Raw genomic sequence first — 24773 nt, 5'->3', positions numbered from 1 at the left:
ACAGTTCTCTTTCTCCATCTGCATTTCTCCTGTAGGTTTGCCTGTCACTCATACCAGTTTATTTCTCATCTCAGACCTGCGCATGTTGTACAAGTCTGACCAATCATGGTACTCCATTCCCATGTCCCCCACAATTGGTCCAAGGAAAAGACATCCAAGAAGAACCAGGGATAGTCTACTCATAAGTTTACATATAATAAAACACAAGATGAGGACACATCTTGTATCACCATTTGTGTAGAGAGTATGCATTGAAACTTTTGTTACTATCTTTCTGAGCCACATAAGGAAGCTATAACAAAAGAAAAAGAGTGTAAAAAAGTAGTTATAAACAAAGACAGAGTAAGTCCATGGCAAAACCACTTTTCCAATCTTGCACATATCTATAAAGCATCATTTAAATTATTTGTTGCTTAGAGCTTCCATATGATCCAGCAATTCCACTCCTAGGTATTTACCCAAAGGACACAGAAACATCAATTCCAAAGAGCACCTGCACCCCTATGTTTATAGCAGCACTGTTTACAATAGCTAAGCTTTGGAAACAACCCAAATGCCCAAAAGTAGATGACTGGATCAAGAAGATGTGGTACATATATACCATGGAATATTACTCAGCATTCAAAAAAGATAAACACATGCAATTTGCAGCAACATGGATGGCGCTGGAAGGGATCATGCTCAGTGAAATAAGCCAAAAAGAAAAAGAAAAATACCGGATGGTCTCACTCATAGCAGGAATCTAGAAAACTTAAATAAGGGACCAGGAAAATGAATATAAGAAAGTGAAAATCAAAATCAACAAAAAACTATGAACCAGAGACACTTTTTGGGGGTTGGGGGGCGGGAGGGGAAGGATTGGGGTCAGAATGGGGCGTTTGCAATTGTATGGGGGAATATAAAAATAAAATTTAAGATTAAAAAAAAAAATCAAAAAAAAAAAAAAAAAAGAATTACTAGTAACAAATAGCATTGTTGTATGCTTAGTATGCTAGGCACCATATTAAGAGATTTATATATATTATCTTACTCTATACTCATAAGGATAATTTGAAATAGGTTGTATCATTTCCCTTATTTTGCAAATGAGGATATTGAGGATCATAGTTGTTAAACAACTAATGCATAGTCACAGAGATAGAACATTTTGTGCTATATTTACTAGTTTTTATTGTAATTATCTACATGCCTGATTCTGCCAATGGACTTTAAGCTCCAAGAGGGTCTGCAACTTTGCAGGCCAAGACACTGCACAGAACTCATATGGGTGCTGCACGAGCATTTCTTGAACCAAACTGAATTTCAGCATCAAATCCTCCTTTCTGTTTATGTGGACAGAGCACTATTAATCAGAGCACTATGAATAACAACAAAGTATATTCTTGGTATTTTATAAGTATATAAAATCACAGTCTATATTTTCATTTTTGGGTAATATGTCATAAAGGATAGTTGCATTAGGCTTCATTGACTCCCATAACATCCTTGGCTCACATAGTATGGAATCACTCTTTCCTTCACAGTTTGTATCTCTATTTCACGTCCTTTACAACTGAAAGGGATGCACAGAAAAGTGAATTATGAGAGTCTACAAAACTCATAAAATATTTAAGTAAATAAATATTTTGTATTTAAAAAAAAAAATAAATAAAATAAAAAATAAATTATTTGTTGCTACCCTGTATCAAGCAGCCTCTGAATTTATGCCTTCACTTTCATTGCTTTATTGCCACTCCTGCATCTTCCCAACATTTCCAACACCTAAATCTCTTTTCCTGTTGCATTTTTGAATCTTGGTTTCCTCAGTTTCTAGTTCTCTTTAATTCTCTACCCTTTACTGAAACTTCCCTCTTCTCTGAAATTTTAACAAATATTATTTTGTACTTCATATTTTGGTACTTAATAATAATGATACTTTGGTGTGGTCAATGTATCAGTGTGATGAATTAGTGATCCACACCTGCTACTCTATTCCAGACCTGAGGCTTCTCTTACTCTCCAGTAAGGTCAAGGTTGCTTGCTTGCTAGCTGCTTCATAGCTTTTGAATATCCATCTGTATTTACAGAAAAACAAGTGAATCTTTAAGAGTTAATGCTTAGGGAAAAAGAAAAACAAAAAAAAAGAGTTAATGCTTAGGGCCTCCCTGGTGGCTCAAGGGGTTAAGACACAAGTTATGAAGCTATCCGCAACCTCTGCAGCACAAGTTCGATCCCCAGCCAGCCAGGGAGCAACCTACATGGTGCAGCAGATCTCTCCTGACTCGCCTGCTGCTCCCCTCAGCAATGTACTTCGGTCAATCTGCCTGTTCTGGTCCCCACTCTTATCTTTGATGAATCCTCTCAACACACACACCTCTGGCCTGTACCCCAACTCTTATATGCATAAATAAATAAATCTTAAAAACAAGAGTTAATGCTTAGTAAAAAAAGTAAAAAGACAAAATTGTATAGCAACATACTGTATAGACATTAAACATACAAACAAGATATGCATCTTATAAAAATATACACATGCAAAGGTATTGCTAAAGAGAATAAAATGAATGTAGAAACAGGACACAACGTTAGGAATAGGGTACAATGATGAATGCATTCTGGCATGAACTAATGGTATGTTGTAAATTGAAAAGGAAAAAAAATCAATCATTAGTATCAGCAGTCTCAAATACATACACAAATCATACCTATATATTGGATCACACGTGTTACAAGCTCCCTCAATAGTTTTGAGAATGGAAATCAGAAACCTTTTCAAGTAAGTATTTTGTTACAAACACCCTGTTTATACAATGAAGCAGGGAGATTGCACATTAGGTAGATGTCAAACTTTAAGACAATCCAATGTAAGAAATATGGCTTAAAAATTCCAAAACACATATTAAAACTGTCAGAAAGCAAGTATTTAAAGAAATAACTTGCTACAAGGCTAATGAAAAATAAGCAGTCCAGTTCAGGTAAAAGCATGTTTCAAACATTCTCATGTTTATAAAAATTTAACTCACACCAATATTTAATAAAGAAGAGCAGTTTTATTTTGTAGCAAAATCTATGTTTTTTTTTACTTAGTATACATGTCACACATCTTAAAATGAGTGAAATATGCAGTATAAAATCATAGTGATAAGTTTAGAACATCTAAGAGTAATTGAACCAATTTAAACATACATTTTCTAAGTATTTGTTTTAATAGGGAAGAACAAAGGCCCCCAAGAGTAAAGACAGTGTCCTTGTTCTATAGACATCCCTAGATTCATATGCTCTGATGATGAGCAGGATCACTCTACCGATGTTAATGCCGGTAATAATGTCAATGGCAGAGGTGTTGAGACTGGTAAAATGAAAAGTCTTATTTTTGAAATGGGCTCTTTTAAATTGTCATTTCTTTCCCTTTTTTAACCTTTCTCCATCAGCAGTAGTAGATAGAGAATCACAAATAATTTCAAGTACATTATGTTTCTTGACACAGGGGACCATATCTTAAATCACCAGTTTTCAACCAAAGTGTCAAGACATACTCATTTGTCCCTAACAACTGTAAAATACTTTAAGATCAAGTTTAGCGTAAGATGTAAGATTAGGCATTAGTAGAAAAATACTTTTGAAAATGTTCTTAATAAAACACAATATCTTTGAGGATCATCATGAATAATGTCACGTTTGCTCATTTGCTTTCAAATTTGCTCTCTTGAGAGAGGAAAAGATGAAGCTGTAACTAGTATGCTAAAACATGTACAAAAAGCCCTATTTTGTCCATATCACAGCCCCATGGTAAAAACTTTTGTGAATCCTCATTTTATTTATTTTATATTTTTAAAGATTTATTTATACAAGAACTGGGGTACAGGTCAGAGGCATGGGAGGGTGAGAGAATTCACCAGACAGAGCAGGAAGCAGAACAGGCAGAGAGTCCGAAGACACAGGAGAGGTCTGCTTCGCCATGTGGGAATCTCCCTGGGGAGCCGGGAATCGAACCAGCACTGCAGAGGCTGAGGACAGCTTCACAGCACAGCACTCAACCCACTGCGCCACTAGGGAGGCCCGAATCCTGGTTTTAAATGCCCTGTCATCTCATAAACAGAGAAAGATCCTAGCACTCAAATCTGTCACTATCTCATAATCCAAATCTAACAGTGTGCTCTCAATGGCAGAATTGGCGCAGAAAACTTTTATCACATTCTCAATCCTCAATTTTTCATTTGAAAATTAGTTACATGGCAATTTCCTAAACATATAATGTTTATTAATTACATAGACAAGAGAAACAGAACCAGAGAACTATTATACAGACATTCAATTGGGTATAATTCAGGCATAAACCAGTAATATATGAACACCAGGATAAATAAAAATTCTCTTTCATCAGGGCAATGTAATTAACTGATAATTTCAACATTTTCCATCTCTAAACTCTTTTGACTATGTCTGTTCACATGCAAAAAAAAGGAGAAACCACAAAGGGCCTCCAAGCTGCTAAGAATTTATGAGACCAAAAAGGAAGTCATTTGGTTATACTGGTAGCTGCTATTAGCTTGCCAGTCATTTGCAGAGCACTGCATAAAGAAATGCCGTCTTCAATTCATACCGGGGAAAGAGGATGGGGGGATTCTATAGGTAAAAAAGGAAAATGTCACATTCACACAAAATACTAAAAATACAAAGTCGAGTGAGAAAAAAAAAGTGAGGAGAAAGGGGCAAAGAAGTCTGTGGGTGTCGGCAAGACTGAAAGAGCAGAGAGACTGAATTGAGGTTTTAATTTTAAGAGGAGAAGGAATTAAATTCTCTACCAGAAAAATAAATCAGGGGAACTTTTATAGGGTGACTAATACATGAATAACCTACAGGAAGAGCAGAGCTCTCAGGTGAAGCCAGTTCAAGGACAGAAGGGCAAGTTCCCATTTGCTTAACTCTGTCAAGGGATCTTCAATGAATTCAGATGCAGAGACTGAGAATCCCAGATTCTTAGAGACGTGCATTGATGTCCAGAAGTCTCTTGTGTACATCTTTGAACGGCCTTATTATTGACTAATGAGCTTGTCTGAATCACCTATTTGCTTTATTATTTGCAAGCAAACATACAATTATGCCTGAGCTAATTTGAGATTCCAACTTTTCATTTTTAATGCAGCTTAGTTAACGCATAAAACCTTTCCGTGTTCGTGACAAAAAGGTTACTCTTTATTCTTTTGTGCCGGTGATTTTTTCAAAGCAAGCTTCATGGGATGTCATTTCTCTGGAAACTTTTTTCCCTCCTTCCATTAGTGGAACAGTCTAATTACTGCATAATCAAAAAGAGCGGCGCACGACGGCTGCCTGGCTTCGCCACATCCACACAATGGTACCGAAGGCGTCTTAACAGTCCAGTGAACTGTCAGCAGCAAAAGTAATTGGAAATTGGGGGCTATTTCTTCACGGACCGGTGTGGGAGTTGGCTCTTGTGCTTTGTTAATAGGCAAATCACTCTCGGGAGGTAGGGAGACTATAGTTTGTAAAGACTCTTTATAATGTTTGAAAAAAAAAAATACGTGAAGACACTGCCTGACTCCCTAAAAATTTTTTTTTTTTCAATTACACATTAAATGACTTGGCATTTGAGGTAATGTTATCTAGTGTTAATTCACCTGTTAGGAAATTGCCTTTCTCTAGAACCTGGGGTTAATAGAGTGCAAAAGACCATTCTTATCAAGGGGTGGGAGAAAGGCGATTAATTTACACTATAAATTAAAACATAGAAAATGGAAAGGAAACAGACTCTGAGTTCTGGCCTCACTCCTGAAAAGCTATTATGTTTTGTTGTTTTTTCCGTTTTTAATTTGTTATTTTTATCCACTTTAGCAGGCCTCTAATCATTGCAGGCAGAACACACAGCATGGATGAAACTATACATGAAAGAATATGCTTCAGGAAGCAAAATTAATTGACATTGCAGGGAACATATTCACAGAGTCCGTGGAGTTACAGCTGTGTGGCTTCTATTCACATCACAGTAGAATCGTTTGTCTGTTTAATATTTGCAAAAGCACATTTGAAAAGGAAAACCATGAAGTGCTAAGTAGCCTTGTGGACAGGCATGATTCCTTTTTGTCATATTTCACCTTTAATAAAAAATAATGATGTTAATAATGATTCAATCCTTATGCACCACATTCAGAACCCTTGGCAAAACAATGTAGGTCAAAAGATGGCTTCCAAAAAGTTAACCTGGAAATAATTGTAGGACATTATGCTGCTTTTTGTAAGATCAATTATTATTAATAAAGTCACTGAAGAAGCAAGAGTAAAAAATTAAATAAATAGAATGCATAAATTATTCATGTTCATTTCAGGAGATAGTCCTTCGTTCTTTACTTCACCCAGCTCCCACAACTAAAGGTAACAGCAGGCTTTGTAAGGTACAAATTTTTTTTTTAAAGATTTACTTATTTATGCGTACAAAACCTGGGGTATAGGCCTGGAGACGTGAGGGTGAGAGGATTCACCAGAGACAGAGTAGGGAACAGAACAGGCAGATTGACAGAAGTACACTGCTGAGGGGAGCAGCAGGCAAGCCAGGAAAGGACTGCTTCACCATGTGGGTTGCTCCTGGCCGGGGGATCGAACTCGTGCTATAGAGGCTGCGGACAGCTTCATAGGTTGCATCTAAACCCCTTGCGCCACCAGGGAGGCCCCTGTAAGGTGCAAATTTTTAAGTCAGCTATTGATGCTTACCTTTGACTTCCCCTCCTTCTAAGTCTCAGAATCCTCAGGACTTCTGGCACCTTCCCAGGGGCCATACTCTGATGCGATGCCCCAAGTTACACCTTAGTATTTCCCTTCCTTCTCTCCTCCATCCAGTACTTACTGTCCTATTGTTTTCTCTCAAGACTGACATAAGTAATCAAACACAATAATTTCACCTGACTAGATATTCGTTAGTGTAAAGTCAACAAAGTAACATGTGTGACTGATCAAAGGCCTGCCACTTACATGTTTAGTGACACCAGGCATGCTGCTTAATTTTTTAAACCTCATTTTCCTCATTTGTAAAAACTAGGTCAATGACCTTATAAAGGTATGGGGAATATTAAATGAGATATATCTAAAGCACCTATCCCAGTGCCTAGACACAGTACATACTTAATAAGTATTAGATATGGGAACATTAACCCCACAGAGAAGCACAGTACCTTTCACATAACTGGAACTAAATATATGCTTGTTGAATAGAATGAATAAATAAAAATAAATTATACCAGATTGCCATTGTACCTAAAATATTAGAGAAAGTCATCAATTGAGTTGCAACTAATTTGTGTAAAATATTACGTAAACATCGTTTCCAAAAGAAAACATTTTAGACAGATTTAGTTTCTTCCTATGATTAAGCATAGATTACACATACAAATGGTAAATGTTACAGGTTTTAGTGAAGTTATAGAGGCGGTTGCAAATATCATCAGCACTCCAGGAAACATGGAATCCCCCATTGCTGCTAACTGATATCAATCGAATTGGAGCTACTTGACAAACATTTTACTCTTCAGCTGGCAATTTTACATGGTGAACCAAATGCCAAATCTTTAGCATTCATTCTACTCAATCAATTCTTTAAATGGCTTTTTAAAAAAGACTATCATGCAAAAATTCCAGTGTATCACAAAGTATTATAAGACAGAAAAAAGTTGAAATGTCCCAGCTAAGTTGGGAAATTGTCTTTAAATACCATAAAAAACAATGAAGACTAGGAGATTTTGGGAAAATAAATAAAGAGAAAGAGTGGATAGAAAAAAATCTTAGGGGAAGAAAAACAGCTTTGAAAGAAATGAATTTGGATATGAATAAACTCTATCACTTCTTTAGCTGTATATCTTTCCATACATCACTTAATCTTGCTCAACCTCAGTTTTCTTAGCTTCAAGGTGGTAATTACCAACTACATGTGTCTTGTGAGAATTAAAATAATAAATGTTCCAGGCACAGAGTCCCACTCAGTTAATAGTTGTAGTGGAGGTATTGCTGGTGCCCGTGGAAGCAGCAGCAAGAGGAATAGATCATGCTTTAGGCTAAATATAGAGCAGCAATTTCATATTGTAGGGGGAAAAACAGTATTCTAAAAAGTACTTTTTAAGTATATAATTTAAGAGGAGAAAAAGGTCAATAAACATTTGAAATTGAAGTTCAACTTTACTAGTGATCAGGGAAATACAAATTAAATAACAAGATACCATTATCACACATCAGAGTGGAAAAAAATTGAAAAGTGTGACAGTATCGGATACAAGTGAGGTTGTAAAAGCTATGAGAAGCTATGAGAAGCACAATGGAGAAGAATTTGCAATATCTAGTTAAAAAGCTGCAGGTCCTCTGCTGCTCCCCAGTGGTATTACTTCCATAGAAACACCCTCATATTCAAATAAAGGGACAAATTTACAGGAATTATTTATAATAGGAAAAAACAAAAACTTAAATGCCTTTGAACAAGAGAGTCAATGACTAAAAGTGATATATTCATTAAATGGAATATGATAAAACACTTAAATGAAACAATACTACATGTCAATGTGAATAAACCTTAAAACGATGCTAAAATGAGAAAAGAATGTTGCTAAATGATGATGATAATGTGTGTTCATAGTGTGCGCACGTGTATGTGTATATATGTATATATAACTTTGTACTGAAAAAGTGCAAGGACGTAAAATTATACACACTAGATTCAGGATGATAGTTTTTCCTGGAGTAGGAATGAGAAAAATAGAATCAGGCAAGAGCATACAGTTTATGATATTTGATTTCTTTACAAAAATCTGAAGCAAATATGACAAGTGGATGAGATTTCTTAAACTGGTACAAATGTATGCAGGAAGGACCATATCATCCTATCATGTAGACCAATCTCTGGGGCCCAGAGTCACCATCTGTAAAATGAAATGACTATACCAGCTATTCACCAAGTTCCCTTACACTGAAATACTCCATCACTCTGTGATAAGAAGAACTTATAAAATTGGGGGCAGTCAAGTCAAGTTTTTCTCTCTGGCATAGAAAGAGGAAATCAGCTTAAAATAAGGGGAATACTAGAAAACTACAGTAACTAAGAAAATGTTGTATTGGCATAAAATAAAACATATAAATCAGTGAAACAGAATTATGAGTTCAAAAACAAGTCCTAAGATTTATGGTCAACTGATTGCCAACCAAGGTACCAAGACCATTCAATGGGGAAAGAAAGTTCTTTTTAACAACCAGTAGTAGGAATACTGGATATTCACACACAAAACAATGAAAAGTTAGAGCAGTATCTCAGACATTATACACAAAAATTAACTCAAAATATGTCATAGACAGAAATAACTTCAAAAAAAATCATAGGAATCTCTGTGACTTTGAATTAGCCAATGTTTTATTAGACATGACATCAAGAGCACAAAAGAGAAATGAAAAAGATAAATTTGATTTCATCAAAATTAACTTCCATGTTTTAAAAGACATCATCAAGGAAGTGAAAAGATACCCAAGAAACGGAAGAAAATACTTGTAAGTCATATGTGGACATAAAAGACATGTCTCAATAATACATAAAGAATTCTTGCAATTCAACAATAAAAAGATAAATAACCTTATTTTTTCACATGGGCAAAAAATATGAATAGATATATCTCCATAGGCAAATCCAAGAAGAAGCAATAAACAGGAAATATATTTAACATTATTAGTCACTGGAGAAATGCAAATTAAAACCACAAGATTCTACTTCACAACCCCTAGGATGTCTACAATCAAAAAGATTATCGATACCAAATATTGACAAGGATGTGGAGAAATTAGAAACCTCATGTGTTGCTAGTAGATATGGAAATTGATGCAGTCACTTAGAAAACAGGCTGGCAAGTCCACAAAAGTTAAGTATAGAGTCACCATATGACCCAGTGATTCCACTCCTAGATATATACCCAAAAGAAATGAAAACATATATCCATACAAATCTTGTGCACCAAGGTAAATAGCAGCATTACTCTTAAAAACCAAGGAGCAGAAATGATCCAAATTCTAGCAACTGATATATAGATTTTTAAAATATGGATTTACTCTATATTGGAGCATTATTTGACCTTACACAGGAATTAAGTATTGATGCAAGCTACAACATGGATAACCCTTGAAAACATTATGTCGAGTGAAAGAAACCAAACACAAAAGATCTTGTCATATGATTCCATTTATCTGAAATGTCCAGAATAAGCAAATCCTTTGGAAAAGAAAGATTACTATTGCTGGGGGTAAGGGAAAGAGAGAATGGGGAGTGACTGCTAATGGGTACAGAGTTTTTTAGGGGTGGATCAAAATATATTAATATTAAATAGTCATAATGGGTGCCCAATTTTGAATATACTGAAAAGCACTAAATTATACACTCTAAAGGAGAGAATGTTATGGCATATGACTTAAATCTTAATAAAGCTGTTATTTAAAAGCTTAAGGGGGAAAATTGGGGGTTAGGTTTTTCAAAGAATATCTTGATTATCATAATTATTGGAATTATTAGAATTTCCTTGGAAAGCTTTGAGAAAATGTGGGGGAGGTATTAATATAGAGTGGCTCCAGAAGATAATATGTTTCAAAGTCTTGATTTTGTGTTTTGATGCTGTTAGACATTTTTTTTATCTGAAGGCATGAAGCTGGTTCACAGAATTTTATGAGATTCCTTCCAGTTTTATTCAATAATGAACCTAAGACTTCTGTTACCAAATATTGAATTTCCTTCTGTTCTCCTCTAGGGTTTTACTTTTTTTTTTTTTAAGATTTATTTTTATTTATTTATACAAGCACTGGGTACAGTCAGAAGCACAGGAGGGTGAGATAATTCACCAGAGCCAGAGTGGGGAGCAGAGCAGGCAGAAGGACCGAAGTACACCGCTGAGGGGAGCAGCGGGCGGCAGGAGAGGTCTGCACGCCATGTGGGACCCTCCTCCAGTGGCCAGGGAGCAGCCGGGGATCGAACCGGCACTGCAGAGGCTGCGGGCAGCTTCACAACCCAGCGCTCAACCACTGCACCACCGGGGAGGCCCTAGGGTTTTACTTCTAAAAACAAAATGTATTCTATTTCCCATCATATTTGAGAAAAACCCTTTGTGGAAATCAAAATTCAGTGATGCTATAGTTAGCTATCATCATTAAGGAAGGAATTGTTCCATATACATAAATATTGCCAAATCGCTGCAGATTAGCTGCAGCCCAGTTGCACATTGTGTTTGCCATAATCACACTTGAAAAAAAAATCTCTCTGCAATGCTTCGTTTCTCTGACTTCTGAAGTAGATGATAGTGAACACTCCCTTTCCCACAGATGGGGTCAGCATTGTGAGTACTTATTCACTATACTACACACTTACACATACCTGCCTCAGCCTGTGTTGCAAGTGTCCTCTCCTCCAAGGTGGCAACAGTCACTTCTGCTGTCATTACAGAATGTCTTCCATTTTATGATGATGAAGTCCTGGTATCCATCCCAATGCCTCTGACTCTCCTTGGGACTGAAAAGATGGAGACTCAGCTATTCCTTCACATTGAGTCTACAATAAGCCATCTATTATAGCAGGAAAAAGAGTTAACGCAAAAGTCTTCCACCTAGGAGTAAAGTTAGGATGAGATTGAGTTATGTGCATGCAGGGTCACTGTTGACCTAATGTCATATCCAAGATAGATGACCTCTGGGTGCTGCTCAGTTCAGTTAACCCAAAAGGACCCACTTAGCTGTAGGTAAGGAGGGAGAGGACTACAGGACTGCTGCAAGCTCACCCCAACAACAAGGGTCTCCCAGTGGGTAGACAGCCTTGTGGACTGGACTGGATCCCCAGCAACTGCTCACAACAGAGAGTACATGAATTAATATATGATGCTTTATGCAACAATGAAAAAATACAGAATAAAAGCTATTTAGGGATGTTACTTTGGTAATACTGTGCAGACTAGATCAAGATCAACATAGATCAGAGACAGAAGAGATCAAGGAACACATGCAGGCAAATATATATCCTAGAGCAATTAGCTGTAGTTTTGAAACAAAAGTAAGTGTATACAATGGAATGCTATTCAGCCATAAAGGAAAGACAAAATGTTGCCATTTTTAACAAATGGAAGGTGTTCAAGGAAATTATGTGTAGTTAAACAAGTCAGAATGACAAAGACATATATAGCAGAAAATACGACAATGCAAAATACACATAAAAACTAAGACACTAAATACATGAAGTGAGGTTTCCAAGGTTGAAAGGAAGGTGGGAGGGACAAAGGGTCACGGGATACAAAGGATGGCAGTGGGAAAAATATATACTTATTTTAAAAGTAAATATAAAAATAAAATTTATTATTTAAAAATAAATAAATAAATTTTTAAAATTAAAAAAAATAAATGAAAGTAAATATAAAGGAAAACTCAGTTAAATCATGTCAACAATAATGATTATCTCTCACTTGAAATTATAAGACTCAAATACTGAGTGGACAATCTTATTTCTTATTCAATTAAAGGCATAAGGACTATGAAAAAAAATAATGAAGCCAATCAAACAGCTTATCAAATTTTAAAGATAAATACACATAGAACTCATAACATTAGTAAATGAAACATTAATGCCATCTATCTGGTAAATAATGAGAATCTTCCCTATCTTCAAACATTTAAGTCAGAAGACTTTTCTGTTTCACTTTTCAAGATATGAATAATATATTTTCTCATATATTTTTTATTTGGAATTTATATCCTCTTTTGATTCAAACCTACAAGAAATGATAGCTTGATGAGGTGGCAAGTGCCATAGCCTGATTGTTAGAAGACCTACTCAAAAATTGTAATTCCACCAATGTTAGTTTGGAATCCTTGAGCAAAGAATTTAGATAGTCTGAATCTTTGTTTCCTCATAAAGATATTGATTTTTTAAAAATATTTAGCAATCAGGCTTTTGAATAACACAGAAAACATCATTTGGCTCAGGTTGTACATAAAAGGCAACCTGAACAAGTGTGGCACAAGTGTGTTTCCCCCATTCTTTCCTTTCTTTTTATGATGAAAAAAAAATACTTAGAATTTACCAGCTGGACTCCATTTTGATGATCTCCATTTTGTTGGCCACATACAAAGCACCTTAGTCAGGAGCCAAACACATGCCTTCTCTTCTCCATCAGGTCTGATCAGGGTGTTGACCCTGGCCACATCAATGTCATCAAACATCTTCACAGCCTCTTTGACCTGGGGCACACTTCCTTTGAAATCCACAATGATAAGTGTTGCTGCTTTCTATTGCCCCAGTTTTCATGCCATCCTGGGGAGCAATACAATTGGCAGAAGAGCATGTATCCTACCATAAGGCTGGATTCTAAGAGAAGCACCATGCCCTATGTAGATGTATTCCCTTCCTGTGGGGCTCTTCATTTTAGTTGGGGATATCATCTGGGCATGGACACCAGAGTTTGAACTTAAATATAGCTATTCTGGGGTTGCTATTAGCTCTGCACAAAGTCACCTTATGGGAAGTTGATCTTTTTATAAAGTCAATTGTTTTTTTTAAAGATTGTTTAATTTATGTATACAAGAACCGGGATATAGGCCAGAGGTGCAGGTGGGGGAGGGGTGAGAGGATTTACCAGAGACAGTGGGGAGCAGAACAGGCAGATCTACTGAAATACAGTGTTGAGAAGAGCAGCAGGAGAGGTCTGCAGCGCCATATAGGTTAGCTCACTGGCGGGCCAGGGATCGAACTCATGCTGGAGTGGCTGGCAATAGCTTGAAGGCATTGTGTCCTTGAGCCCTGCACCATCAGGGAGATCCTATAAAGTCAATTCTTAACTATTTCCTGATCTAGATAATTTTCCTATACCAGGAAAGTGTCTGTCACTACCAATCAACAAATAGGAAGGCATTTCTATTTGCTGCCATCAATTAATGACAGGTTGAACACTCATAGTTTCAAATAAATATACCTTCAGTGAGAACCAAACCTACATTAGTGTATGCCATGACTCCATTTGGCACATCTTCTACTAACATCTCTTACTTACCCAATGCTTATATCACTGTTAATATTTCCCCATTGAACTTTGAAATTTTGAAGTAATTTTCCTTGCTCCTTTTTATATTACTTAACTCTTTTATGGAGCCCAGAACAGAATATAGTATATAGTAGATGTTCAATAAACATTTGTTGGACAAAGAAAACATTACATTTATATATATATATATATATATATATATATATATATATAACTTCCATTTCTTTACTGAGATCATATCCCCACTCAGCCTTACAGAAACCATAGTGGGTATGCTGATTGTTCGGTTAGGCTACCTTTTTCCAAATTCTTTGCTAAGAGAAAGAAGCTTTTCTTGGAAATTATTTTGTCTGTGATACCAGGTTAGAAGTTTCTGATGATAGATTCAAGCTGGGAATACATGGTACACAATTGGAAAACTTGGGGAATCCCAAGCTCCCTATGCAGGTTATCCATTTCCTTCTACATCTCAGAGTCTTCTCATACTTGTTTGTTCTGTTATGTCCAGGGTTTTTTCAGTTGAATTCTTTTTTGGTTAGAACCAAAAGTTGGGGGTTAGTTAATTCTGACAACTGAGAACTCCCCAAATTCAATGATAGGAGCCAGGCCCACAAGCTATCTTCCCAGACAAAAATACTTTGGAGGAATGAATGAATGAATGAATGAATGCTATATGCTAACAACTGTAGTCATTGCCACATTGACTTAAAGAGAAGTTTCTTCCCACTGCCATGCATTTTCATGTGATTCAATATAGCTACCCTTTATTTTCATCCTAACACAAAAAAGACATTTTACTAAAATAACTAAATTTACTAAAATGAGTTAACTCTAAAAACACTATTTTTAATTGAAATATGTTTATTTCTTGATTTTAATTAATACATATTTATTAATATAATGCTGGATTAGTCCCCAAATCTGATTTTGAAATCTTTTTCTTTAATTTTTAAAAAGTTCAATTTAATTGTTATTAGAAAATTAATAATTATGGAGAACTTCAAAATATAAAAGTTTAAAGAAGAAACTGAAAATATCTTTAATCTTACTATTTTTAATATTTTGGATTATTCCTTTCCAGCTTTTGGTTTTTTTAATTAGATACATAAATTGGCTTCTTATAGGATGTATCATTTTAAATCCTCCTCTTTTTATCTAACACTATATCCTGACCATTTTCTTGTGAAAATAAAATTTTGGGAAAAATTATTTTAATGGCAATCTTTGAGATGAATCTAAATTATATGGATAATGCCCTTTCATTGAACATTGAAATCATTTCATTTTTTTCCTTTTTTATTACTATAAATTGTGCAGCAAAGTATAATTTTTCAACAAATATTTATCCTTATGACACTGTGATATTTTCCTTAGGCTAGATCTCTTGCCTTCAATCTTTATTTTGAAGGGCAATGCCAGCCCATAAGGTTAATACCAGTATATTGGTCTGTTCAGTAAAAGTGAGAAATAGTCTAGTAACTAATTTTGAACTTTATAATATGCTATACATGCATATAAAAATGAACAGTTATATGGAAATTGAGAGCTCCATGTCTCTGATTCATACTCACATATTTGCTATGAGAGTTCATGATATTTTTAATAGTCTCCATAATGACTCTGAATTAGTGATGAGTGATTCTTATCTGACATATCCGCTTTTCCCACTGTGAAGATTGCATTTTACTCTGAAATAGTAAACACCACCTTTAAAATATCCCTAAACACATGTTTGCTTGGTTGGGGTTTTTGTTTTATATTTTTCTTTTTGTAGTTTTAGGTTTTTATGATACCATAAGAAAAAATATATACACAGTATTAATTTATCTTGAATGGCATGTAAGAAAAAAGCATTGCTAAATACATAATTTGTCTGAGAACAGTCATATAAGTTAGAGGAATATTTTAAGAAATTTGGCTAATAAAATTCATATGATTCCTAAAAGTCATGAATCTGTTTATCATTGGCAGGCATGATAATCAAGCTTCAGTACAAGGGGGTACAAGGAATCTCACAAAAGAGGAAAAAGAAATTGAGTTCAAGTGATGAAAAGAAACTGTTTATAGGTAAAGTTTATTTCCTAAAACACTCAATGGTAGAAAAAATATTCACAAGAAAGAGTTTAAAGATTAAATTGTCTTTTTTCCTTTAGAAAATAGACACACTATGACTCTCTGTAGCAACAGATTTCTTCTGTAATTGAAATGATAAATAAATGGAGCTGGGCGAAAACCCGAGGTGCTTTGGAGTTTGAGCTGGGAGTATTGCATTTACACATTCCAAGTTTCCTTTCTTAACTTGTGACTCTGGGGCTGAAATAATGATCTCTTTTTTTTCCCTTTAAAATAAATCTTTCCCTGCTTCTAAATACCAGGGGAATATAATGAAAACATTCAGAACTAACATTACAGAACTAACATAGCTAAAAACCGTGCATCAGCATTGTGAAAAGGTCTATAATCCCAGAGAGAGAAAAACTCCAAACATTATCAGCAGTGCAGGACTCTTTACTGTTGATTCTGAGAAACAGTAAGTTTGGGGTTTTTGCTGCTCGTTTAGCAAAAAATAAACTTAGGGGGGGGAAACAAAAGGAGAAAATGAAAAAAAGAAAAAAAAAAGAATGGAACCATACAGAAAACACTTCCTTGTGTTACCTTTCATTTGGGGTCCTCATGACCAAGCAGCCTGTCACACACTCACAAGATGTGAACTCACATAAGGGAGGGATGGGGAAAGAGGGTTAATAGAGGACAAACAGAATAGGAGCTAGAAACTTCTGGGGCTCTGCTTTGTTCATCCAGAGACAAAGATGGACAATAGCAGGTATCAATTTTACTCTACTCTGACTCCCCAGTAGGTAGGGGACAAAGCAGGGAATCTTAAGCAACTCAGGTTAAAAAAGCAGATATCCTCAGAACAACTGTATCCCCCTACACACACAGTCACGCACATGCATGCACCAACCCAAAGGCTACCATCTTGCCAAGAGTTCTCTGGTTCCTTTTAGTATGTAGTTACTATCACCGTAGTGTCAAAGGGCACTGTGCATTTATCCATCACAATGTGTAAAACTTTGTGGAGGGGAGGGGATAATTCTTTGTTTCACTGTCTCATCATTTGATTTTTTAATTCTCTGAGGGTATCTTTCAATCCTTAAGACCTTGCAAGGTCCCTGGCACACAGTAGGCATTCAATAGTAGTAATTATTACTATTGAACAACTACCAATTCCCAGGAATTGTGCCAAGTAATTTTACATGGACAATAAGCAGAGAATTGAAGGAATTGAATAACTTATCAGAGTCATCAGCTAGCCCAGGAGCAAGGCTCCTGCCAAGCAATAAAGCCACACATTTGTTGAATGAAGATTGGACGCTCTCTCCATTGTGATAAGAGTGACTACAGATGGTTTGTATTTTATAATACAAGAAGGTAGAAAATCTATCTTTTCACAATCATCAAAACACTATTTAGTACTTACATATCTTGAGATTACTTTAGACATGCTTTCTGCCCTCCAGGAAACTAGAATCCAGAGCAATCACATTGTGGAAGGCACAGATACCTAAAGGGTATGCAGTCTGAAGAATGAAAGCATCACCCATATTAATGGACCCCAAAGTCCACTAAAGGACACCCTACTCAGGAACCCTCACTTCTCAAGTTACACTTGTAACTTGGCATATATCAGATGTTCCTACTGTAGTTTTAAGTGCACAAGATATATATACATGCATGTTATTTATATATATATATATATCAGTGTGTGTATATACAATTTTGCTTCTGTATATACATATATATATATGTAAACACGCACACTCACATGATAGTCATTATGAAAGTGTCCTTAGGCAATAACACCCTTCTTTTTTTCAGATCTCTCCTCTGTAAAATGGGTTTGTAAGGATTAAATGAGAGGAGGTATAAAGCAGCCTGCACCCTGTCAGTCATGTGCAGATCAGCACAGCAGGGGGGAATAATCCCTCTGAGGCTAAAGTTACCATTCCAGTGAGCTGGATGCCAAGAGCAGAATCCTCCTCAGACTGGATGCCTGCTTCCAATCAACTCAGGATTTCTCCAAACACATCAAGTCTCACGTTTGTGTGTCCCCTTACCACTGGAAGTCCAGGTCATCCATCACCACCTGGATTCTGATTCCCATTTGGCCATACCACTCCTAATCTGACTTACTTACATCTCTTCTCCTCTCCAGAAACCTTTTCTGTGCTTTCTGGAACTGTCCTTTGCAATCAAACAATAACCTCAACCTCATTTCTGAAAAATTCCTTCACTTCTACACCTCTGGGTAATGTATCTGTTCCCTAAGGATATCAGGTTCTTTTTCAAGTAGAAACTGTCACTGCTTTCATCTTCTCGCACACCACCTACATCAGGGAAGGAGAAAGATTACATATTCATTTGGTCCCTATAGCTGCTTCAAACCATCTCTCCTTCATCCCCTCCATTTTTTTTTAAAGATTTATTTTTTATTTATACAGAGACAGAGTGGGGAGCAGAACAGGCAGATGGACCTAAAGCACTGCTAAGGGGAGCAGTGGGTGAGACAGGAGAGGTCTGCCGCACATGTGGGTATCTCCCTGGTGGCCGGGAATCGAACCTGCACTGCAGAGGCTGTGGACAGCTTCACAGCACTGTGCTCAACTCACTGCACCACCGGGGAGGCCCCATCCCCTTTAAAACAAAGGGCATCACATCCTGTGGACACTGCAGGCATCATGGACAGAGCTCTCTCTGTCTTTTTCAGGGAAATAGGGAAATATTTTAATCTTTTAAAATAGGAAGAAAAAAATGAATATAATCCAAATTGAATTATATTCTTTTTTTTAACTAAAGCAGTTGTAAATTATACTTTTTAGTATTTTTCTTATGAAGAAGGATGGGACTAGTAAGTCCAGGGCCCAGGACAGCCATGATATGTTCACATTGGAAACCCTAGTTCTTTCTAAGTTCCTTCCATCAGAGTGCATCATGTCAACTTTACTCATCCATCTAAGGATGCTCCTATTTATTGAGGACTTGAATTCCCACCACCTAATTTCTTCTGCGTCAATATTCTAATATCCAGCATTGGGCCAACTGTATACTGAAGAATGAATGCAAGGGGAAGAGGACACACTTCTAGATGAGCCTCCCCTCTGGAGGGAGAAGCTATGAGCTGTGAGTGGGCACAAGGAAGAAGGAAAGTCCAGGGCTAAATACCAACACCCTCTTTCCTGTTCAGCTTGGATCACCTCAGGTACAGGGCAGGGGCTGAGTTCAGATGTAGCTGTTTAGCAGCAGGTGAGATGAACTGGGGAAGGCAGAAAGAAATAGTACTTGAGGCTGACAATACACCCATTTGGGGGGACTCACCATTCATTCTCTCCCTCTCTCAGTCATGTAAATCTAGAGGGAGCCAAGGGAGGGTTGTCAGATGGGGGTGCTCATGGCTTGGTGCTTTTGAGACCTCCTTGCTCTCCAGCTGGCTCAGAAAATACAACCTTCTACTTTTGAGTGCCCAGTGAGAGCCTGGAAGCCTGAGTTTGCAAGGTGTTCCAATGCATCCTGCAGGGAAAGGAAATGCATTAAAATGGAGGGAGCAAAAAATTCTGAATCCTCTTTTTCCCTGAAGCTTCCTAAGTTCTTGAAGTGCAAAGGAGAGAGAAGAGCTCAATGTGTGTGCAGAGGGCTCTTCACGCTGTAAAAGCCAGCGCAAGAGTGGCAGGCAGCACTCATTAGGCAGGCGCGGGAGAAAGTCTCTTCTTCAAAAGACAGAAGGCAAGGTAGCAGCTGATGGGGCAGATGTGTTTGTTTCAGCCTGGGCTGGGTCCTGGGACTGCTCAGTGGGGAAGGATGATTGCCTGGGGTCAGAGAATGACCCTGCCCCAGGCATTTCTCTCTCCTCTTTTCCTCTTTGTTAAAATACAGATTTACATCAGGAAGCAGCCCAGCTCATAATGATGGAGGCTGCCTCTGTGCAGATAAAATCTCTGATTGATGGGGTGTGGGATGGGAAGGAAAAAGACAAAAGAGAGTTTATGAATTCACTCTAAGATTCAAATCACGTCAGGGGCCCTGCCAGTCTCCTTAGGCATAAAATTGGGCGAGACAGAGATCAGCGCTGTGTGTGCTGAAGTTTCCTTTTCTCTACATCTCTATTTACTCACTTAATAACCTATGGAGCTTGCAAAATGAAGCTTTACCACCCTACCAGCCTTTTTTACATGAGACAAGGCAGAAATAGAGACTCCAGTTTTTTCTTTTAATCATCACTTTCCCTGGGGACAGTGCAAAACTGAACTTATTGGATTACTTTTAAAGAAACTTTTGTTTAGATGGCATCCAGTGGGATGCCCTAAGGTTATTTAGCTTACTATTTGTCTCAGTATTTAAAAGTATATTAATAAAAACTGGTATTTGCAAATGTTCAATGTCGGTCACTTAGAAGCAAGTACTCGAAAGATAATCAATTTAAATCAATATCTTTTTTTGAGTGTCAATATCTGTCTGGCTGTGTTCTGGGACCTCTTCTGAATGTAAGAAAGTAAAGGTCATAATTCATGCTGATCAATGTGGAGCAGAAAGGAAAACCTATGAAACAATAGCAACGAAAACAGGCGCCAAATACTAAAAAATCAACAGGCTTATAATGTACCTTAAACATTCTAAATGTTTCACACCTGTGTTGAGTGAATAAAGTTTATGGTTTCTTATAATTCTACTAAACTCTGAACACATTCATTTATTTCATAGCGCTGGTCACCCCACTCCTATAACTTGGAAATCATCACCTTCAAAAGGTACAAAAATGGGTGAGTTCTTTTGAGTTGAGATCATTTTGTAAGAGGGTGGTCCCCGGGGAAAGGGGAGGTTCCAGGTTCCCTGCCTCACCCAAAGGAGCGTGCGAGCTGATCAGGGAGAAGAAGCTGGAGAGGAGGCTGGGGAGGGAAAGCAGCAGGATGGAGAACAAGGAAGAGACCTGGAGGAGGCACATGGAACAGAGAGACGCGTGAAGAAGCTGTACTTGCTTCTTGGTCCTGGACTGGCTGGAACAGATGTGGGTGAGAGACTCGTGGGGAGGTTAACAATAGCAGCTTTTATCTTGGTTTTGATTGTGCTCTTTTCCTCCCAGACTTGTCTGGCTTTTTTTGACCCTTTTCTATGGGTCCTTGCTGGGAAGTTTTTTTAGATTTGTGCCAGGCTTTCAGAACCTTGCTCTGGGCCAATCTTATTTGGTGGGACTTTTACTCACGAGGGGATGTGTAACTTTGGGTGTTTGATTTGGAAAATATATTCTTTGTCTTGTCTGTATAGTTCACTAATTGTATTAAGGTTCCTTTCCATTAAAGGTCTTACATGTTTTGTCTTGATATGGCAGATGGCAGAACTTATTTAGAGTGGGCAGGTGTGGGGGTTCTGGGGTGCCCCTCTCCCTGCACTGTAACAATTTGAGAGGCTGAGAAAAAAAATCAACAGTGGCTGTAACATCCCATATCCCTATGGGTTTTTTCTGAGGCTAGAAGAGTAATCAAAACAGCATCAGAGGGTTAGCAATGGAAAAATCAATTTAATAACATACGCATGGACAATTTACATGGTTGTAAAATTCTAAAGAATAATGGAGCAGACCAAGGATATTTATTCTGTGCTTAGAAACCTGAAGCATCAAGGAAAGACAGGGGGAGACTTCAAATGACAAGAACCAAGTAACCTCATCTTCATTCTGAAAGTGAAAATGAGTTTTTCAAATAGGGAGGATGTGTTGATTGGAAAACAAGTGGATAAGACCCCTGCCCCCAATCTAAATTCTTTTCCTTTTTTAAAGATTTATTTATTTATGCACACAAGAGCTGGGGTACAGACCAAAGATGCAGGGGGGTGAGAGGACTCACCAGAGACCGAGCTGGGAACAGACAGTCAGACTGACTGAAATACACTGCTGAGGGGAGCAGCGGGCGAGACAGGAGAGGTCTGCTGTGCCATGTGTGTTGCTCCCTGGCCGGCCGGGGTCGAACTCGCGCTGCAAAGGCTGTGGATTGCCTCACAGGGCAGTGCTCAATCCCTTGCGCCATCAGGGAGGCCCCAAACTACATTCTTAAGGTCATAACAGGGATCATAAAATATTCCTGTTAGGGCAAAGGGTAGAGACAAGGAGAAAAGCTTCTCCCAGTCCCCAGGGCCCTCACTGCTCTAACACAAAACAATCTGCATTCTGTAAGTAACACAATGGACCTCAGAGACTTACAGGGCCTTGACTGACCACTAGTGCCAAAACCAAGGCATCAAGAGGTCCATACATTAAGCAAAGCCATTCTGACCCTTTTGGACAGACAGACCCAATGCAGCAAAATACAGAATGATTCTAAGTCATGGCAGCACTACTAAAATTAGTCTAAAAAAACTAGCATTTTAAAAAGGTGTCCTCATTAGAAAAGTGGCATCCATAGCATCTTGAGCATTCTTTCAGTAATCCTAAAGCAGCAGGGAATTTGCATACTAGAACATGGTATGCCCAGCCCTCCTTATTCTCCAGGGATATTGTCTTGCTGCCCAGAGTTCCTGCTTGTCAGCTAGGTGTAGGGTCAAACAGGAGGCCTCTCACCAAGGGCAATGAGTCTTGGTTTGAGGAACACACTGGAAAACCAGTATTTGTTGAAAAGAGCAGGCAGGTATTAGAATAGAGATAATATGCTTGACTAGCAGAACAATGGAAGCCCCCGGGCAATAGTCCCTGGTCTATGACATATTTTGAGTTGAGACCATTTGAGCAGTCACTCTACCTTATCTTATACCCCAATAACATGTATGCTCCCTACGCATTTGCTCCCTACGCACTTGCCCCACCTTTGTACTTGATGCTAATAAATATGAGACTGCCTATGGCCTGGGGCTGCACATTGCTTCCACTGTAGCCCCTCTAGGCTTCTCATTGCTTCACATGGACTTTGAGTAACCTCTCTCATCCCTCACCTCTCCCAAAGCTGCTGCCACTTGAGGCGACACTGGAATGTATCACAACATGTTCATATGATACTAAATAAATATGTATTAAATGTCATTAAAGAAAAAACAGCATGCTGTAAAAAGAAATACCAGTTTGTAGTATAATTTTACCTTCAAAAGTTTTTTTCTTTGTAAATTTTTTAAAAAATTAGTTCATTTTTAAATGGTTAAATCCAGTAAGAAGTTTAAAATTTTTTTTATTAGAGGGTTATTTTGCCAGGAGAAGTCAGCTCTCTTGCCAAGGGTCCCAACACTAATATGTACAAGCAGTAGATGCAAAAACTATGGGGTGAGACTCTAGTTATTATAATGAGAAAACCCTAGATCCAAAGATCTGATAGTTTTTCATTAGGATGGTTTCATCTTTACCTTTCACAGGGAGAAGTGGACAAGTTATAGGGGTGGTCTTGTCTTTGGGTTGTTTTTGATAAGTAGGGGATTCTCTTTTATTATTATTGTTAGAATTATTACTACTTTTATTGTTTTTAATATTATTTTGAGGTAATGTTGGCTTATATTATTCTTGGTTCTTGGAAAGTATAGGATGCTCCCCTTCAGGTATCACCACTATATAGAATCGGCCTTAAGTCACCCCTAGTCCCTTATCACACAAGTCCATGGTATTCCCTCTTTCTTCATCCCTCCTCCAACACCTCCCTTCTGGATGCTTCAGTTTTGCAGTCAGCTTTCAAAGGTTAGTTTTTAATCTTGTCTTTATTTGACCCTTAGTTTTGTTTCTCTATATTCCATATATAAATGTCATCATCCAGTATTCACCTTTCTCCTTCTGAATTACTTCACTTAGCATAATCCCTTCCAGCTTCATTCATGTTGTTACAAATGGCATGAGTTTATCTTGTTTGACCCTAATATTCCATTGTGTATGTATGCTACATCTGCTTGATCCACTCTTGTATTTTGGTTTTTTTTTTTTTTTTTTTTTTTTTTTTTTTTTTTTTTTTTTTTAAAATATTAAATTTTATTTTTATATTCCCCCATACAATTGCAAACGCCCCATTCTGACCCCAATCCTTCCCCTCTCGCCCCGCCACCCCCCAAAAAGTGTCTCTGGTTCATAGTTTTTTTGTTGATTTTGATTTTCACTTTCTTATATTCATTTTCCTGGTCCCTTATTTAAGTTTTCTAGATTCCTGCTATGAGTGAGACCATCCGGTATTTTTCTTTTTCTTTTTGGCTTATTTCGCTGAGCATGATCCCTTCCAGTGCCATCCATGTTGCTGCAAATTGCATGTGTTTATCTTTTTTGAATGCTGAGTAATATTCCATGGTATATATGTACCACATCTTCTTGATCCAGTCATCTATTTTTGGGCATTTGGGTTGTTTCCAAAGCTTAGCTATTGTAAACAGTGCTGCTATAAACATAGGAGTGCAGGTGCTCTTTGGAATTGATGTTTCTGTGTCCTTTGGGTAAATACCTAGGAGTGGAATTGCTGGATCATATGGAAGCTCTATGTTTAGTAGGTCCAGAAATCTCCACACAGCTCTCCATAGTGGTTGGACCAGTTTGCACTCCCACCAACAGTGCACAAGAGTTCCTTTTTCTCCACATCCTCGCCAACATTTGTTGTTGCTAGTTTTTTTAATATGTGCCATTCTCACTGGTGTGAGATGGTATCTCATGGTAGTTTTGATTTGCATTTCCCTGATGACAAGTGATGTTGAACATTTTTTCATATGTCTGTTGGCCATTTGCATTTCCTCTTCAGAGAAGTTTCTTTT

The 24773-nt window shown here is 37.4% G+C and overlaps 1 long non-coding RNA gene across 2 annotated transcripts in view; it reads right to left on the bottom strand.

The window, feature by feature from the left end:
* Nucleotides 1-24773, bottom strand: part of LOC129145591 (uncharacterized) — a 38509-nt gene that overhangs the window by 1426 nt on the left and 12310 nt on the right. Inside the window, exons 1-2 of one of the 2 annotated variants that reach the window (XR_008551368.1) lie at nucleotides 19401-19413; nucleotides 11375-11509 (exon numbers count right to left, since the gene is read on the bottom strand). This is a non-coding gene — a long non-coding RNA (uncharacterized LOC129145591). Of the gene's footprint in view, nucleotides 1-11374; nucleotides 11510-19400; nucleotides 19414-24773 lie in introns of those variants that run through there. The other variant, XR_008551369.1, reaches the window with a different exon arrangement.

Source organism: Talpa occidentalis, unplaced genomic scaffold (assembly GCF_014898055.3).
Source record: "Talpa occidentalis isolate TD23 unplaced genomic scaffold, MPIMG_talOcc4v2.1 talOcc4.13, whole genome shotgun sequence".
In the NCBI taxonomy this organism is placed as follows: domain Eukaryota; kingdom Metazoa; phylum Chordata; class Mammalia; order Eulipotyphla; family Talpidae; genus Talpa; species Talpa occidentalis.
The sequence above is the reverse complement of the archived record's forward strand: the minus strand, read 5'-3'. Positions and strand labels throughout refer to the sequence as shown.